A 20,985-nucleotide genomic window follows, 5' to 3' on the forward strand; every position below is an offset into this window, starting at 1 on the left:
TTCTCGTATTGCACTTGTATTTCCCCCGCTAAAATATGAAAAGATGTGTAAAGAAAGTAGGGGTATGAACTCACTTGGAAAGTGTGACGATTCGAAGAAAGCGAGCTTTTTCTTGAGCGGCACTTCGACCGGAAAGTGGCGAGATTCTCGGGAATCTCGGGGCTTCGGACCTTCGTCGGGGCTGAGGTATGAAACCGGGGTGTCGGGGTCGTCTCGGGATGCTAAACGGGAAGTAAAAGTGAGAGAGAAGAGAGAAATGGGCAAGGAAAGTCGGAGGTCTCGCAAGGTATTTATAGGTGGGCTGCCAGGCTTCGTACGCTGGGCGTACTCCTCGTACGTTGGGTGTACCTCGTACGCCAGGCGTACCCTCGTACGCGGGGCGTATGTCAGCGATGACGTCTCCGGTCTCTTGTCTTCGGATGGGACTGCCGTAGAGGGTGTAGGGGCGACGTGGCCAGTCTGAGTCCATGCATCACGTACGCTGGGCGTACTCCTTCAGATAAGCCTCGAAGTGTGTGCCAAAAACTTCAAAAATGCGTAACTTTCGCATACGAGCTCCATTTTTGACGTTCTTTATATCCACGTGTAGGTGAGAATATACTCTACAACTTTCATTTAGACTTTGTCGACTGATTTTGACTTTAATATTTAATATTTTATTTTAAATAGGCCAGGACAGGATAATCTCATTAAAATTCCATAATTTCTTTATCTGATGTCTGTTTTTGTCTGTCTTTTTACCAATGTACTAGTATTGTAGAGACCTTCCACTCTCGTTTAGGTTGCATCGGCTAAAAATCGCTCAATCTTTATCCCGAGTTTTTAGCTGTCTACTGCTGTTCCGAAACTTAGAAAAATCGTAACTTCTTCATACGAAGTCAGATTTGAGCGTTCTTTTTATGCATGCTCACGGTTTAACGTAATCTACGACTTTCATTTAGGTGTCTAGGGCTAAAAGGTATTTTATTGAGGTTTCACTTTTTACGTTTATCAGTGTTTTACTAGGTGTGTCGTGGATTTTTGATTGGTCATAACTTCTTCGTTATAACTCGGATTTGAGTGTTCTTTATATTTTTGGAAACCTTGGCACGATATCTAACACATTATGCATCCCAATTTAGATTTTAGAACACTTCATTTTGACGTTGATTTCTTTGATTCTAAATAGTTCAATATATTTGACTTTTTGAATGTTACATTGGTTTGAAAAATATCGGGTTGTCACACATACTCTTGTAAATTCGGCCATGATGTCAGAAGACAAAAGTTGGAGTGTTTTACACTTAACCCATAACTAACTAGTTACATTTTAAGAAAATGGTTACTCTAAGTGCCTAAAAAGTTGTACACAACATTTATATTCATACCATATGATATTATGATAGTTTTTGGTCTATTTTATTATTATATAATAATTCGATTTTAGCTCTATGAAATCCTTTGAGTTTAGTTTTTTGGTTCAAACAAGTAAATTCTTATTAAATTATAGGGATAATGACTTAAAAAGGTAATATATTTTTTGATTTGTTAAACTTATTAAACTGTACACATTTTGTCATTATGACCTGTTACTCTAGGTTAGTCGTGGAAAATAACTTAATAGGGTAATATATTTATCATTTTGTACACATTTAGTCCTTATTATTTTTGTGCACATTTAGTTCTTAATATTTTTTGTTTCAAAATAAGTTTTTATTGTTTTTGTACTCATTCAATACTTATGAATGATTTCTTTAGGTTTTTCTCACGACATCTTACGTGGGACAATCATTGATGAGACGTTTCAGGTTGTTAATATAAATTTCCATCGCGATCTCGACTGCTTGGTTGCGTAGGTCTTGTGGTTTGGTTTAGGTCTTTTGTTCTGAACGTTGAAACTTCTTTATACGATATCAAATTTTAACGATCTTTATATCCGCATGGTCATTTTTTTAGTCTATCACAACTTTCGTTAAGATTACTCTCGTTCAAATGTAATATATTTATACTTACGATTTTATAAAAAAAATATTAATACATGCATTGAAAAAAAACGTATGGATATAAAGATCGTAAGTAAAAATATATTACTTTTTGACGAGAGTAATCTAAACGAAAGTTGTACTAGACTAAAATACGAAGACATGGATATAAAGATCGTTAACATCTGAGATTGTATGAAGAAGTTATGACGTTCATAACACATAACCTAAGCAACCAAATAGTTGAGATCACGATGGACATAAGCATCAAAAGCCTCAAACACCTCATTAATGATTGTCTCACGTAAGATGTCTTGAGAAAAAACATAAGAAATTATTCATAAGTACTAAATGAGTACAAAAACAAGAATGACTTATTTTGCAATATATATATATATATATATATATATATATATATATATATATATATATATATATATATATATATATATATATATATATATATATATATATATATTAAGGACTACACGTGTACAAAAATATTAAGGACTAAATGTGTACAAAAGTGAGAAATATATTAACTTATTAAGTCATTTTTACTGGATAACCTGGAGTAGCCGTTCATAAGGACTGAATGTGTACAGTTTAAAAAGTTGAAGAGGTAAATGTGGACGAAAAATAAACCTAATGATCAAATGTAATAAAATCGAAAAATATATTACATTTTCAATTCATTATCCCTAAATGATACACGAGGTTATATTTGTCTTCCTTTTTTGGCTTTAAACTAATTCATATCGAATTTTGTCTTCTTAACCAAATTAATATCCAAACAATGTTCTTGTAGTTTGCTTTCTTTGTTATTATATTATGTTTTGAATCTGTTTTCTGATTATTATTTGTTTTGTCCACTCATCCTATTGCTAGCCGTTCATGCTAATGTAATATCCTAAAAAGTAATATTTCTAGCAACATGATACTGGACAAATGAAGAATGAGACTAACCTATCAACATCCATTTTACGTATTATCTAAACGGTTGGTAGGATTACATTAAGCAACCTTAATATAAAATATTACTAAAAATTGATAAAAAAAAAATGTATAAAAAAGACTAAACTGCACAAATGGTGCCTATGGTTTGCTTAAAATTGTCATTTTTGTCCAAAAATGCTTGGACTCGCACCAGAGGTCTAAAGTTTTCCTTTTTGTTGCTTGTTTAGTCCAATATATTCTGATTTTTTTCAAAATGACGGATTTGCATCTGTTAATATGATTTTTTTCCTTAATTGTTTTTTCTGATTTTCAGATTTGAAAAAAAATAAAAAATAAAATTAAATCTCTCTCTCTCTCTCTCTCTCTCTCTCTCTCTCTCTCTCTCTCTCTCTCTCTCTCTCTCTCTCCAAAACAAAACACCAAGAATAAAAAAACACCTAGAACAAATTGTTGAACTCGTCGATTTTTGATGGAGATGGAGAAAAGAGAATAAAAAATCATATCTACGGTTAGTCTTCTCCATCTGTTATCAGATATCTTCGTCTTCTCCATCTGTTTTCATATCTGTTTGTATTCTTCATCATTGTTAGGATCGGGTTACAGCATGTGACAACCCGAAATTTTCCATCCAGTACAGTCAAATACTTCAATAAATGTCAAACTTAGTGCTATTATCTTTATCACAATTAGGGGTTTATTTGCGTGTTCTGAGCCTTGTACACTTAAGGAATAAGTGTCGGGGTTTATCTGCTAAATCGATAGCTCAAAGATCAAGTCTGGAACACCTTGGCTAGGAGTTGATGGCCACCACATAGGAGTTTATGGCCGTAAACTCCATGTAGGCCGTAAACTCCTCCTATAAGGTCAAGTTTTGGCCACTTTGTTCATTCCTTTCCTCCTCTTGGCCCAAATCCTCTCAAGTAGCATCCCGATCTTTGTCCCCGATCTTCAAAACTCGTAAGCTTATTGTCTTAACTAGTTTTTATCTTGCTTAAACTAGTAATCTTACATGATTTCATCCGTGAAATCATTCCATTTTGTAGATCTACAAGTTCCACCAAAAACACCAAGAACACACACTCGTGTTCTTGGCCAAAACCGACCATTCAAGCTCCTAGATCGTAAGTACTCTTGATGCAACTCATTGTACACTAGGTTTATCATACTTAGAGCTTAGAAAACATAAGAAATCATGGGATTCAAGGAGTTTACGGCCAAAGCAAGTTCTTGGGCCGTAAACCCCTTTTAAGGGTGCAAATGACACCCTAACACTTTAGTGAGCCTTGGATATTAGCATAGAACCTTACACCATTGAGTTAAGGACTTCATTTCACGAAATGGTACTCCTTACAATGAGTTTATGGCCGGAAACTCATGGGGGAGTGGTCCCGGGGCCGTAAACACCATACAAGGTCATTTTAGGACCTTAAACCCACCCAAACACTTGTTTAAAGCTTTGGAGCACTTAACCACTTAAGGCCTTGGAGTTTTAAGCCCCTTTTGGTGACCAATTGAGAGTTTACGGCCAGCAGTAAACTCCCCTTGGCCGTAAACTCCAACAAACATGGTCATTGGACCATAAACTCCCGTATGAGGCTTTGCACTCCTTCGTTGCAACCCGATAGCCTCCTAACACTTGACCAAAGTGTTGTCCTCGCATTAGGATGTTTATACATGTTTAATTAGTGTTATAATCACCAATTGTTTATATACATATGCCTTCATATGTAATTAGGATCATTGTGTGTGTCTAAGTCTTCACTTGACACCAAGCACTTGTCAGACACTTCCTTCCGATCGGCTCACTGTAGGTGAGTTCATACCCCTTGAATTGACCTTTTAAATATTTCTAAATGGTTTTAAATGCTTTATGGTGGGATACAAGTTGAAACATGCTAGTTATTATATCAATCACCTGTGATTAATAACTAACATGCAAATGGATTTACTATGCGTTAACTGTTTTACCAAATCGATTGCTTCAAATGTTTTTCTTAAACATTTGTATATGTTTAAAACTCTTTGTTAAACTGTTTATTATACGTTGTATGTTTCCTTTCAAACTCTTTTACAATTGTGTTTCAAACAAAGGTTTCTTTATACTTAAACTGTTCTATCAAACAAATAATTTCAAACTGTTTTATAAACTGACAGGAAGTCGATCTTTTCTTAGATATTAATCTTTTTCAAAGGTTTTACAAAACTTGTTTTATGACTTTAGATTATCAAATGCATGCCCATATATGTATAGTTATATAAGTAATGTTTAAAGGACTTAGGAAGGCTAACTCACTCTGTTTCCTTTTCCTCGTTGGGATGTGGCTATGTGGTATCGGTTATCCATCCGAATGTCATCTAAATATTAGTTATATATCATGTATACATATATAGACATAAAAGTTTTCCTTTCAGTCAGTTCAGTACCTTTGGGTAGCAAAGGTATACTTCAGGTTATACACGTACATTATTAGTAACTATTATAGGTATAGTTAGGAGATACTACTTACCATTCCAAGTACAAGGAATCATCACAAGAGTCAGTTCATTCATGAGTCTATACTAATATATTACATGTTACATGAGTACTTTTACATAGATTTGCTTACATGAGTACATTTACATAGATACGTTTACATGAGCACGTTTACATAGATACGCTTACATGAGTTCGTTTACATAAATACGCTTACATAGATACCTTGTTAAAAGCATGCCTGTATATGTATAGTTACATAAGTAATGTTTAAAGGACTTAGGAAGGCTAACCCATTTTATTTCCTTTTCCTCGTTGGGATGTGGTCTGGTAGGGTATCGGGTATATGTCCGAAGGTCGTCTAAATATTAGTTATATATCATGTGTACATATACGGACATAATAGTTCTAGTCAGTCATTCCAGTACCTTTGGGTAGCAAAGGTATACGTTCATATATCCCTAGTAAGCTATTATAGGTATAGTTTGGGCTTATATATGATTTGGTAATAAATATGGATTTCGACCTAACGATTCGTTGCGGAAGTCACCTTTAGTTCCAAATGTAGAATAGGGACTACCAATCATATTATTATTTACTTATAGCGGGTCTCGTGAGAAGACTACTTACTTACTAAGACGGGACTAACCATTCCGACACCCAACTGTTAGCAACAGAGGTAATGAACATCTACGGATGTCTACGGTTGATACCATTATAGGTATACTTTAAGGGACTAACTATTCCTACACCCAGCTGTTAGCTATAGAGGTAAATGTACATCTACGGATGTCTTTAGTTAACACTGTTAGTTATCCTAGTACGAAAGGATAATACTTAGGTTATTTATATTATTATTACCTTTATCTTGTGAGTCATTCACATAACCTATGAGGTGAATTATATTTGATTATCCTACTACCTAAGGATACAATGTCTTATATTAATAATAATAGTAGTACGGTCAGGTCTTGGTAGAAAACTACTTTCAAAACAATCGAGTCTTGGTAGAAGACTACTTTCAAAACAATCGAGTCTTGGTAGAAGGCTACTTTCAAAACAGTTAGGTCTTGGTAGAAGATTACATCTATACTAATAGGAATCATAGTGTAACACCCAAAGTTTGGAAAGCCAAGAAAAGAAAGAAAACCCCAATTTTAAGGGGAGACTCGGCGAGTCCAAGGAGGGACTCGGCGAGTCCGAGCGGGATCCGGGTTGAGGTGTAAGCGACCGACTCGGCGAGTCGGCCAAGGTGACTCGGCGAGTCAGGTCTGAGCAAGGAAAACCCTAAATCCGGGACTTAGAGCTTATTTAAACGTCTCATTCTCTCCCCTAGGGTTCCTTTATTTCCTCTCTAGCACATATCACTAAACCCTAGCCGCCATAATCGTTTTGGAGCAAGATCTACCTTTAGTGAAGCTTTTGGAGCTTGAGAGAGAAGTTAGTCTTTGTGGAGCAAGATGGGAGCCTTGGATCCAGAGTTGGTGGAACATTTCTGAGCATTTAAAGGTAATAAATCGTTACCTTCCCTCTTTTGTTTAATAGATCAACCTTGGCTATGTGATTTGGGGATTTTATGCTATGCTTAAGAACTATTTCGAGTTAGAAGCCTAGATCTGAAGTTGCTACTTCAGATCTAAGTGTATCTTGGCCTAGAAAGTCATGAAGCATCTGTTCTTGGGTTGATAGTGAAGCCTCTTTGTCTTAAACCCTAGTTTGGATTGTTTTAAGCCTAGATCTCTTGATCTACACGTAAAGTTTGCCACTTTACGTGGGGGATAGGCCTTAGAAGTATGGATCTATGAGTTGGAAGCCCTGTGTGGCTCGAAAAGTCACTGCATGGATTAAGGACTGAATAGACTCGGCGAGTCCTTCGAGTGGACTCGGCGAGTAGCTTGAAGATGAGGAGGAACTCGACGAGTGGGATGAACAGCTCGTCGAGTCGGATGAAGTTAGGCATGAACTCGGCGAGTTGGAAGAACAACTCGACGAGTTGGTTGATGATTGCCTTGGGCTTGGCGAGTCTATTCTTGGACTCGGCGAGTCGGGTCGCGAAACCCCCCAAACCCTTCGAGTTGAAACTCGAATCAGTGAGTCGGATTGAGACTCAGCGAGTTAGACAGGTCAGGACTCGGGAATAGTTGACCCGACGAGTCATGGACTGACTCGGCGAGTCGAATCGCGAATAGAAAGATCTTGAGCATATGAACTCGACAAGTTATTAGGTGGACTCGGCGAGTAGGGTTGACCTGGAAGGTTGACTTTGACCAGGATTTTGACCTTGACTAGAGTTGACCTAGTTGACCTTTGGAGGTCAGTTGGACTAAGTGTTATATTGACATTGGTAGCTCGAGGAGCTAGTGGAGCAGCAGTTCAGAGTCAGAGGTCAGGTAGCAGTCAAAAGGATTAGCAGCATCAGTTCAGCAGTCTCAGGTGAGTTTCCTTCCAGTAGGAACGGGTCTAAGGCCACAATGCCGACCCGTTTAGCTAGTAGCAGTTTCCGGATTTTGATCTGATGCAGTATTTAGTATGTTTGATGCCTTCGTGGCTCGGACATGAATTATGTGTTATGTGTTCCGGGCCACGGCCCGATGTAGTATGCAGTATATGTGTGTTCATGCTAGTTGATATGTTTATGCTATGTTCTATTCAGTTAGCCCGGACTTCGGTCCGATGCAGGGGACAAGGTCCCAGTTAGTCCGGACTTCGGTCCGATGCAAGGGGCAAGGCCCCAGTTAGCCCGGACTTCAGTCCGATGCAGGGGACAAGGTCCCAGTTAGTCCGGACTTCGGTCCGATGCAGGGGCAAGGCCCCAGTTAGTCCGGACTACGGTCCGATGCAGGGGGCAAGGCCCCAGTTAGCCCGGACTTCGGTCCGATGCAGGGGACAAGGTCCCAGTTAGTCCAGACTTCGGTCCGATGCAGGGAGAAAGGCCCCAGTTAGCCCGGACTTCAGTCCGATGCAGTGGGCAAGGCCCAGTATGTGCTTTATATGTTATTGTATGGTATGTGGTAGATTGGGGGAGCTCACTAAGCTTCGTGCTTACGGTTTTTCAGTTTTGGTTTCAGGTACTCAGTTTTCAAAGGAGGAGCTCGGGAAGATTGCAGTGCACACACCATAGTCAGTTAACCTGGGAAAGTTTGACTCTGATAATGATAATATGTTTTGAATTAATACTCGAAAAATATGTTATGACTTATGATGCAGTTTTTATAAATATAATTTAGTAATGTTTTTAAAGAAATTTTTAGTTGTGATTTTTGGGTCGTTACACATAGGGATTTATAGGGTTTTTCAAACGCTTTCAATTACTTACAAATATTTCCACACTTATATGAACTTTCTTTCAAAACAATGTCAAGTCTTTCATTACAAGTTTTACAAATCAAAGACACATTAATACTTATGAATTCACCAGCTTTTTGGCTGATACTCGCTTTCAAAATAACTTGTATTCTCAGGTCACAAATAGACAGGTACGATGACTAGGTTTTGTGAAGACGGAGTAGTCCAGACTCGTCTTATATTCTGATTATTCATTTTATTGTTGTATATTATGAAAGAACACACTTGTAATTAAAAATTACTATTAATGCAATGGATGATGTTGTTGCTTGTTTACTACTTTGCATTGTTGCGATACTTTACATGACGTCCTCCGCCCCAGAACGTTTCCGCCGTTCTTGGTTTTAGGGTGTGACAGATTGGTATCAGAGCGTTGTTTATAGTGAATTAAGTATGTCAACCCATAAAAGATATACTAACTATAAATACAATGGGGTTAAAAAAATACTCTGACCAAGAGTTTATACTTTTAAATAATAAAATATTTAACAAAGTATACGTGCCTTCATTCATACTAAAATCCGTGTCACAACGACAAGAACAAAAGTATTACGATTGTTGAATATCACAGGTAAGCTCGGGGATGTATGGTCAGCCTTGGAAGTGGCATAGCCTGATCAACTATGTTGTTCCAAGGAGTGATTAGCACATGCCCAAGAATGGTTGTGATGTGTCAACAAGTATAAAAACTTACCAACACTACTACAATGAGAACATTATAACAGAACCTAGGTCTAAAATACCATAGGGGTGTTTTGTGTTACTATAATTACTTACTTGAGAACTAAAAAGTATCTTCATTACTAAGTTGATAGTTGCTAAGTGGATAGACTAAGGTTATATGTAACTAGGATGCTATAGATTTAGAATCTATGAAATTTTTGCTTGACCCCGGTTCCTTGTGAATTTGGAGTTAAGGTCACTTATTCAAAGGCCTATCCTATTTTGATTACATATAATTGGTATGCACTTTACAAATAGTGATGTAACTAATGAAGATTTTATAATAATTATCTAGATAGTTCATCTAATAATTATGTTCTTACCCCAATTCTCGCGTAGATAACATGGCTGGACTCCATCCCCACGGCAACCCGTATCTACCGAACGAAGTCATTGCTGGATGGTTTGGAGAAGAACCAGAGAATGATCATCCGATCCCTTTGAATGATCACCATGATGAAGAACTTTCGGATGGTGCTAACTCCGAACTTGAAGTTGAGGACCTTCCCCAAGTAGCTCCCATTCCAAATCCTAGCCCTCGTCCGACTTTTCATGGTCCGACGCCTCCCTGGGTAGAATGCTTGGAAACATGGAGCCAAGGACAGGATCAACCCATGCCATTTAATGGAGACCGAAGGTTTTATGACCTGAGCAATGGGGACTCAGCAGACAGAGTCTTGCCAATCCTGGTCCACAGAGTGGCCCGAAATGAGGTTCAAGGTAGGACAGCCCTACATCAAATCACAGAAGTTGTCGCCAATGGGAGAATGCATACCCTCCGCACCATTCGTCTGGAAGATGCTCGTGAGAGATCTGGGAGAGACCATGAAACCCTGCTTCAAGCACTGGCTGAATCACGAGCCGAAGTCATAGAACTCCGAATACGCCAGAGGGTGTATGAAAGACACCTAATTGATGTGGAACGTCAACTGGGTGAACTAAGGATTCACCAGAGGGATGACCATCACCAGTAGCAGATGCCCTACTTTCTTTCCCTGTTGAAAGGAATCATTTTTCCTATCTATGTCCTATGTAGCATTTTTCTATGAAACTGCCTTGAACTGTAGGTACTTTTAGTTAGGCCTTTATGCGGCCAAATCTTTGCTACTCCGGATATGATGTAAGACCTTCTACAAGGTCAAATTTTTTCCTAAACTTGTTACATCTTAAACATCGATGATATTGACAGTCGGCTAACTTTCGTGTCACTTGTTGTTCAATTACCCTTCATCGTACCTTCATTGGAGTCGATCTGAAACTTGCTATAGTCAAGTCATTGGACTATAGTAATTTAACTACGGAGACATCTCCAAGTCTCTTTCAGTGGTTGGATCATATTATCCACCAACCTATAGTACCTCGGCGCGAACGATAAACGTCTTGAGACCATTCTACAAACTTACTTCTATTCCTTACTAAGGACTGCATCATAGGGATGTAGGTCAGACCTTCGTAAACATACTTCCATTCCGTACTAGGACCGCATCATAGGGATGTAGCTCAAACCTTCGAGATCATACTCTTACTTTTTCACTGAACGATCGACGTACATCCAGGGTCAATAGTAGCCTTTACTAGGAAATCTTAGTTCATCGAAAAAGATTCGTAAGAAGATTATTATTATGACTTTCCTCGCTTATACATTCCCAAGTTATATATAACGAAGACCTGGTAGACAATAGAATGTGAGATTTCTAACTTAGCTTCTTTTCCTCGTTGGGATGTGGGACTAGAGTAGAATCACACATTTTATTATCCGCCCCATCTTGGTTATATCATAACGTGTATAAGCTAGGTTTTCATGTATAATAACTCCTCTCTTGGCCTGAATCAAAATGATACAAGAACCGTCCGGACAGTTTAACGACTACTCAGCAATAGAATGAAAAGACCAAGCTTCTCACCTTTGGGAGCTTTGGTCTTATTCTTCAAGAAGACAGAATCCAGGGGGTGCGATCATACTAGCACTAATGCACCGGATCCCATCAGAACTCCGCAGTTAAGCGTGCATGGGCGAGAGTAGTACTAGTATGGGTAACATTTGGGAAGTCCTCGTGGTGCAGACCTCAACAGGACTTCCATTGGAAATCATCACTCTCTGCTTCGCATAGATGAATCAAGTGACCAACCGCAAGGAACGATGTACCTTTCAGAAATGAACCTAAGATCTGAATATCACCAGTTACAAGTGTTAGTGAAGGGTGTCCCGAGGACAATCTTCCAAACTCGATGCGGACACTGCGATTCGGTAGTGATACCCCTCGGATACGACGAATACACCCATAGTATTCATGAACGTAATGAATAGGGTACGCCATTCTTGCATGGATCAGTTCGTCATTGTCCTTGTAAATGACTTATTTATCTACTCTCGTAGTAAGAAAGGGCAAGGAAACATCCACGACTTAAGCTACCCTGTGAACTTAGTAATGTATATTTCTCCCTTCACGTCTCAAACTTGAAAACGTACCTTTTCGTCAGGACTCTCGTAATCCCACTCGACGAGATCGAGACCAACGAGAGCCTCGCCTTCGTGGAAGAACCGTAGTGACCATCGACCGAGAGGTCAAACGGATGAAGCAACGCCGCCTCCCATTGGTGAAGGTTCGTTGGGATACCAACCGAGGACCCGAATTCACTTATGAGCATGAGAACCAATCGATTAGGAAGTATCCCCACCTCCTTGCTCAATTATTCATGCCTACTCTTTTACCTAAATTCTAATTTCGGGACGAAATTCCCTCTAACAGGGGGGATGATGTGACAACCCGAAAATTTCCATCCAGTACAGTCAAACACTTAATTAAAAGTCAAACTCAATGCTATTATCTTTAGCACAATTAGGGGTTTATTTGCGCGTTCTGAGCCTTGTACACTTAAGGAATAAGTGTCGGGGTTTATCTGCTAAATCGATAGCTCAAAGATCAAGTCTGGAACACCTTGACCAATATTTCATGGCCACCACATAGGAGTTTACGGCCGTAAACTCCATGAGGGCCGTAAACTCCTCCTATAAGGTCAAGTTCTGGCCAGTTTGTTCATTCCTTTCCTCCTCTTGGCCCAAATCCTCTCAAGTAGCATCCCGATCTTCGTCCCAGATCTTTAAAACTCGTAAGCTTATTGTCTTAACTAGTTTTTATCTTGCTTAAACTAGTAATCTTACATGATTTCATCCGTGAAATGATTCCATTTTGTAGATCTTTAAGTTCCACCAAAACACCAAGAACACACACTCGTGTTCTTGGCCAAAACCAACCATTCAAGCTGCTAGATCGTAAGTACTCTTGATCCAACTCATTGTACACTAGGTTTATCATACTTAGAGCTTAGAAAACATAAGAAATCATGGGATTCAAGGAGTTTACGGCCAAGGCATGTTCTTGGGCTGTAAACCCCTTTTAAGGGTGCAAATGACACCCTAACACTTTAGTGAGCCTTGGATATTAGCATAGAACCTTACACCATTGAGTTAAGGACTTCATTTCACGAAATGGTACTCCTTACAATGATTTTACGGCCGTAAACTCATGGGGGAGTGGTCCCGGGGCCGTAAACACCATACAAGGTCATTTTAGGACCTTAAACCCACCCAAACACTTGTTTAAAGCTTTGGAGCACTTAACCACTTAAGGCCTTGGAGTTTTAAGCCCCTTTTGGTGACCAATTGAGAGTTTACGGCCAGGAGTAAACTCCCCTTGGCCGTAAACTCCAACAAACATGGTCATTAGACCATAAACTCCCGTATGAGGCTTTGCACTCCTTCGTTGCAACCCGATAGCCTCCTAACACTTGACCAAAGTGTTGTCCTCGCATTAGGATGGTTATACATGTTTAATTAGTGTTATAATCACCAATTGTTTATATACATATGCCTTCATATGTAATTAGTATCATTGTGTGTGTCTAAGTCTTCACTTGACACCAAGCACTTGTCCGACACTTCCTTCCGATCGGCTCACTGCAGGTGAGTTCATACCCCTTGAATTGACCTTTTAAATGTTTCTAAATGGTTTTAAATGCTTTATGGGGGATACAAGTTGAAACATGCTAGTTATTATATCAATCACATGTGATTAATAACTAACATGCAAATGGATTTACTATACGTTAACTGTTTTACCAAACCGATTGCTTCAAATGTTTTTCTTAAACATTTTTATATGTTTAAAACTCTTTATTAAACTGTTTATTATACGTTGTATGTTTCCTTTCAAGCTCTTTTACAATTGTGTTTCAAACAAAGGTTTCTTTATACTTAAACTGTTCTATCAAACAAATACTTTCAAACCGCTTTATAAACTGACAGCAAGTCGATATTTTCTTAGATATTAATCTTTTTCAAAGGTTTTACAAAACTTCTTTTATGCTTTTATATTATCAAATGCATGCCCATATATGTATAGTTATATAAGTAATGTTTAAAGGACTTAGGAAGGCTAACTCACTCTGTTTCCTTTTCCTCGTTGGGATGTGGCTATGGGGTATCGGTTATCCGTCCGAATGTCATCTAAATATTAGTTATATATCATGTATACATATGTAGACATAAAAGTTTTCCTTTCAGTCAGTTCAGTACCTTTGGGTAGCAAAGGTATACTTCAGGTTATACACGTACATTATTAGTAACTATTATAGGTATAGTTAGGAGTACTACTTACCATTCCAAGTACAAGGAATCATCACAAGAGTCAGTTCATTCATGAGTCTATACTAATATATTACATGTTACATGAGTACGTTTACATAGATTCACTTACATGAGTACGTTTACATAGATACATTTACATGAGCACGTTTACATAGATACGCTTACATGAGTTCGTTTACATAAATACGCTTACATAGATACCTTGTTAAAAGCATGCATGTATATGTGTATTTATATAAGTAATGTTTAAAGGACTTAGGAAGGCTAACTTGCTTTATTTCCTTTTCCTCGTTGCGATTCGTTGTGGAAGTCACCTTTATTTCCAAATGTAGAATAGGGACTACCAATCATATTATTATTTACTTACAGCGGGTCTCATGAGAAGACTACTTACTTACTAAGACGGGACTAACCATTCCGGCACCCAACTGTTAGCAACAGAGGTAATGAACATCTACGGATGTCTATGGTTGATACCATTATAGGTATACTTGAAGGGACTAACTATTCCTACACCCAGCTGTTAGCTACAGAGGTAAATGTACATCTACAGATGTCTTCAGTTAACACTGTTAGTTATCCTAGTACCAAAGGATAATACTTAAGTTATTTATATTATTATTACCTTTATCTTGTGAGTCATTCACATAACCTATGAGGTGAATTATATTTGAGTATCCTAGTACCCAAGGATACAATGTCTTATATTAATAATAATAGTAGTACGGTCGGGTCTTGGTAGAAGACTACTTTCAAAACAATCGAGTCTTGGTAGAAGACTACTTTCAAAACAGTCGAGTCTTGGTAAAAGGCTACTTTCAAAACAGTTAGGTCTTGGTAGAAGATTTCATCTATACTAATAGGAATCATAGGGATTTCTAGGGTTTTTCAAACGCTTTCAATTACTTACAAACATTTCCACACTTATACGAACTTTCTTTCAAAACAATGTCAAGTCTTTCATTACAAGTTTTACAAATCAAAGACACATTAATACTTATGAATTCACCAGCTTTTTGGCTGATACTCGCTTTCAAAATAACTTGTATTCTCAGGTCACAAATAGACAGGTACGACGACTAGGTTTTGTGAAGACGGAGCAGTCTAGACTCGTCTTATATTATGATTATTCATTTTATTGTTGTATATTATGAAAGAAGACACTTGTAATTAAAAATTACTATTAATGCAATGGATGATGTTGTTGCTTGTTTACTACTTTGCATTGTTGTGATACTTTACATGATGTCCTCCGCCCCAGAACGTTTCCGCCGTTCTTGGTTTTGGGGTGTGACATAGCACCACCCCTTTCTCGGTTCATCTTCTCCATCTGTGGCTCGATTTTCACTGTCACCGAAAAACCCACCCCAACCACACCCTCCAGTACCACGGTAAATCTTCAACATATGGTCTATACACCACAATCAACCACCAAACGCAATCAACGACCACCACATCTGGTACCACTGTTGAAGTTCGCTTAGGGCACGCTGTTACAAGAGCATGCCGATCCTTGGACTCAAGATAACAAACCACTGATTGCCAATGCCGAAGTTGTGAAATCCCTAATTTATTTTGTAAAAACTGCGACTGTTAATTGGAGCTATTCATACATTGGGATTTCCGATCGAAGCTCCCGCAACAAAAACCTGACCCTAAAGTTTCAGGCGGCGACACATAGATCGAAGCTAGGGTTTAAGATTAATTGAAGAACATGTGCAACGTTTTTCATTTTGATTTTGGAGATTTTGCTTCAATTGAATGTGGACTCATGGATTTGGTTTAATCCTTTTTCACTTCTATCACCGACCCTTTCATTTTTGGTGTATCATCTGGTTTAGATGTCGATAAATGGAACAATCTTGGAATTTGGTGCCTGAACAAGACGAGTGTTAGGATTGAGGCAGAGTTTTCGGACTTATGGTCTCCACAGGTAGTGATGGTGATTGTAGTGTTGGGGCAGCGGTGGTGCTATTGAAATGGTGAAGACGTCTATTGTGGTGGGGCTCTCCTCATGGTCGAAATGGCTGCTTTGGAGCAGAGAATTTCATGGTGGTAGAGGTATTCACGATGGTGCGTGGTGGTAGTTGTAGGTTTGAAGAGTTCTTGAGAGCCATGAAGAACAAATGAGAGAGAGAGAGAGAGAGAGAGAGAGAGAGAGAGATTTATTTTTTATTTTTTTAAATTTGAAAATCAGAAAAAAAAAAAAAAACATTTAAGAAAAAAAAAAGAAAATCATATTAACAGGGGAAAATCCATCATTTTGAAAAAAATCAAAACAGATTGGATTAAACAAGCAACAAAAAAAAAATAAATAAATAAATAAATAAAATAATAAAAAAAAAATAAAAACTTTAGACATTTGTGCTAGTCCAAACTTTTTTGAACCAAAATGACAATTTTGAACAAACCATTTTTAGAGTTTATTCTATAAAAAATATGTGAAGGACGGCAAGACTTATATAGTTGAATAAAAGCCCAAGTTTTGACCCAGATTGTAAATAACTTCCAAATTCCCAAATTACAAAAACATAGAGCCAAACAAAGGGACAAATGACTACGAAAGTAGATCGAACTCGACATCTCGTTTATAAAAAGACTTATCCAAATATAAGAAAAATGATAATGGAATAAACAAAGATTGAAGATGGAAGAACGAATTGGATGTATATGATAATAAAACAATCGAGATAATGAAATAATTGTTAGAATATCTCCAAGTTAATACTTTTTTTACACTAAATTTATTGTTGGGTCTATTTAGACCAACACAATTTGACGTATACAAAATATGTTTCTTGCTTTAATAATTTTATTGGTTGGAAATGAATCGTTATTTATATCAAATCTCCATCTATTTATTTTAATAAAAAAAATAGATTTATTCTTTTGTTGTCATGTGTAATCCTATTAGATCTTTTAGTTAATATCATATTACTTGTCAATCTATTGATTTTTTATTTTAAATTTTGAATTTTGAATTTTCCATTCTAATTACATTAAGTTAATAATATTAAAATAAAAATTAAAATATAGTTAATACAAATTATAAGGAGGTATAATTTTATGTATTTATTAAAATCAATAATTATAATTTTATATAACTAAAAAAATATCTTTTAATTAATAATTTATTTAAAATAATTGATTAATAATTTTGAGTTTTAAATATGAAAGTTTAATTAATTTTGTAACCGTGGTTCTCACGGGTTATATAACTAGTATGTCATTATATATAATATTAATAGCCGTGAGGCTTATTAAGAGTAATGGGTAAAACTATAAGTCATTGGCCTCCTACTCCACCAAGTTGCTCCATTTCCTGCTAAGAGAAAAAGGTAAGGTCTTTCTTACATGCATAATTGATACAATAAACAAATGAAAAAACAATCCTATGTCATCACCTAGTAAATTTTGGCCATGATGGCAAGTATACAAAAAAAGATGTCTCTTTTACTTTACCAATAAATAACTAGTTAGAAGTTAACTAAATTGTTATTCTAATTGCTCAAAAAAGTTGTTGGAAACTATTATTTTCATAAAATAATGTTTTCCAATAAAATACAATTGTTGATATTTCTTAATAATCAAAATTATCTAATAAATAATCAATTACTAGTAACTTTTTATAAGGTGTGGCCGTATAGGATCATATGTTATTAGCAATACAATTCTATAATGACTCTTGGACATACACGATATTTCATAACATTGAACTAATTTTTGTTCATTCACATGAAAAAATAGTCGATGTTTTTACCAAAGCACTTGATTCTACAAAACATAAATAGATTTTTAGAGATGTTAGAAATGATGAATCTAGAACCTCGATTCTTCTTGAACAGATAACTGCGGTGATGATTTTCAAAAAGTCATCGCAACTAACACACACACACACACACACACACACACATATATATATATATATATATATATATATATATATATATATAGACACACACACACACTTCAGTTGTCTTGATTGATTTATTTAAACACTTGTGTTTTTATCATGAATTAGATGAATCTTTGGTTCGCCAAAGGAGATTTTCAAAAAAATTGAAGTACTTATATTTGTCCAAGTTCTTTAGCTTATCCCTTTAAATGTTTAACTATTGAGCACATATTTCATATATTATATCTCAGTAAATTCTCACTCCCTAAAGTTTATTTATATTTTGTGTACTCTCGGCGTTATTTTATTATATCTAACCTTTCATCTAAGTGAAGCTCATCATCAAATGCATTTTCTCTGGATATTTTCCCAAGGATGATTTGAATGGAATTAGGTTTTTACTGGTTAACAACTCAACCACAATTCTTACTAAAGAAAATTTCATCAATGTAATTTGTCTTCAAGCACCTTCAGTTACTGAATTCAAAAACCCCTCCAACAATGAAGTTTCTAGTGTTCTTTACAAAATAGGGTAATAATCCAAACTTAAAGGAGTTGTTGATTTCCACAAAAGTAAGTTACCTACAGTGTGGAATTTCGTATGCCATCACATCATTTCATACTTGTCTGGTAGAACAGGCTAAACCGATGAAATAAGCAAACTATTCCTGGATACTCTTTGGAGCATGTTCTCCGAATAACAAATGGCTTAAGGACAATCCTATGGAAGACTTTCTATAGTATGTTGGAAAAGGGACTCCTTACAAAAGTCTTACAAAGGTTACATCTATGATGTTGTGGACAATCTACGTAAGCTTTTCCATAATGAAGTTGGAGTATATGTTGGTAACAATCTTGATATCTTCTCTCCTTGCACGATGAAAATTTATACTCTTCCCAAAGATCAAACTTATTCTAGACCTATTAGACAAGCTTCCCTAAGCTATGTTACAAGACATAGAAATGACTGACGTTGCCATAGCTCAACCATGGGCTACGAACGATGTAGAGCTATATCGTTCTTCCCTGACAATCCATACTTATAAGACAACAAACAAATATAATTTCGAGAGAATACCAAAAAGATAGAAAACCATTGTGAAAAAAATAAACCAACATTTAAGAAAGCAAAGAGTTCACCCCCAAAAATGTCTAGTGATTCTGAATCACAAACTATGTTTGAGTTAGGAAGTTGAAGCTCTTATCCCAACAAGCTAAAAAGAGATCCACACTAGGCACTAGAGCTTCTCGAAAAGCTATGAACGACATTGGATCAGATGTTGGATCATCCGAAAGAACCCCAACCGACCACTCAGGTGATGGAGGTGCACTTGTATCACTGTCGAATGGAAATGAAGCCCAATCAAGGTTTAAAATGAACCTTGATGTCGGTAAAAGTCCTAAGGTCTCAAGGAGAAATCATGTACAATTTGTTTCCCCTTGAGGCCATGTCCTCCTTCTTTCATACCAAAACACTTAATGCACTGCAAAGTTCTTTTTTAATGATCTTTGCCAAAAGAGAACTGAGGCCAAATTTGGTTTCAGACCAAGGAGATTAATGAAGTCCTGGAATCCTACTCTATCTGCATTACGGGAAAATGATTTAGGCATAGGGAGTACTTTGGTGTGAGGATCTATGAACTTGAGGTACAACCTGATGGTTGCCGGTTCTAAAAATCTTTCAAGTGACAGTTGGTCCAGGTACAAACCCAAGTCTGCATAAGAGGCTGCAAAGTTTGCAAAATTAAAAAAAAAAAAAAAACATGTGTGGGAGAAAACCAAAGCTACATCCATACAAAAATTTCTTGCAAACTTAAAATAAGAGAAAGACAAAGTTGCAAAGTACTTGGCAAGTATTGTCCTAACTGTGCATATAGTTCACACCATTCAAAGAAATTAAGAATGATGGATATGGAGGAAAATTTGATGAGAAGAGCCAATGAAGGTCAAGATGCTCAAGATGGAGGTGTCAATGAACCAAGCAACGAAGGTTCAAATAGAGAAGAAGTAGAGATAAGCAAAGAGCTAGTTTTTGGCTTTGATTTTAGCGATTGTGAAGACAAAAAGGTACACGATGTACACGTGTACCTTTCATAAGAATACTCTAGTGATTCTCATCATTCTACCAACAGATCAAAAGTTCCTCTACCGTAGAAGAACAAAACAAAGCCATTGGTATCAAGGGTAGAAATCATGGCTCTGAGTGGTTTTTTTTCAAGAAACTCCTCCCAAATCCCCTCCAAAAACAAAGACTCCTCCTAATTCCCCTCCATAAAATGAAGCTCATTGTCCTTATCCAGTAAAAACAAAAAACGAAGATGAAGAAAGCTTTTATTCTTCAGCAAAAGCAGAACATTCTCCAGCTACAAAATATATGAAAAGAGCTTGGAGAGATGCCACGCATCAAGAGGATATATTTGGAAGGTTTGGTGTATATATTTTCATGTATGAAACCCCTATTCAATCAAATTTTCGACTGGTTAACAAAGATTATGTCCCACATTTTTCTTATGTAAATCCAAATGAAAATACTTACTCGGGCATTCCTCTTTCTCCAAATGACGAATTCTTCAAAGTTTTCGATGATCTTGATCATTCACTTATTGAGGCCAGAAGACTTCCTCTCGAAATTGATCATTTGTGTAAGTTTCATAGCAAACACGAAATATATGTAAATGAGATTTGCTCAAGTGAAAGGTCCCATTATGCAAAAACCTACAAACCAAGATCCTTCATGAGAGCACTTTTTATCAGTATAATCTTATGCACAAAGGTGTAGAGTGTGATCGTACCCAAGCATACTTTTCTTACATGAACCCATACAAAGTATTTTTCATTACGAGAGTATTTAGTTTAAATATTGAGAAACACCACAACTTCAAACTAGCATATTCCAGTGTATAAGATTTTCTTAAATCACCTGATTCTAACTTCGCATCCATTGATGCTGAAATTCACCTAATATTATCCAATCATGTGGATT

General features: G+C 36.8%; 1 pseudogene; it reads left to right on the plus strand.

Moving 5' to 3' along the window:
• Window positions 1-11,407: 11,407 nt before the first annotated feature.
• Window positions 11,408-11,525, plus strand: LOC145049174 (5S ribosomal RNA; annotated as a pseudogene).
• The last annotated feature ends 9,460 nt before the right edge of the window (window positions 11,526-20,985 follow it).

The sequence above is a fragment of the Lactuca serriola genome, chromosome 4 (assembly GCF_051521515.1).
Source record: "Lactuca serriola cultivar US96UC23 chromosome 4, Lser_US96UC23_V15, whole genome shotgun sequence".
NCBI lineage: Eukaryota > Viridiplantae > Streptophyta > Magnoliopsida > Asterales > Asteraceae > Lactuca > Lactuca serriola.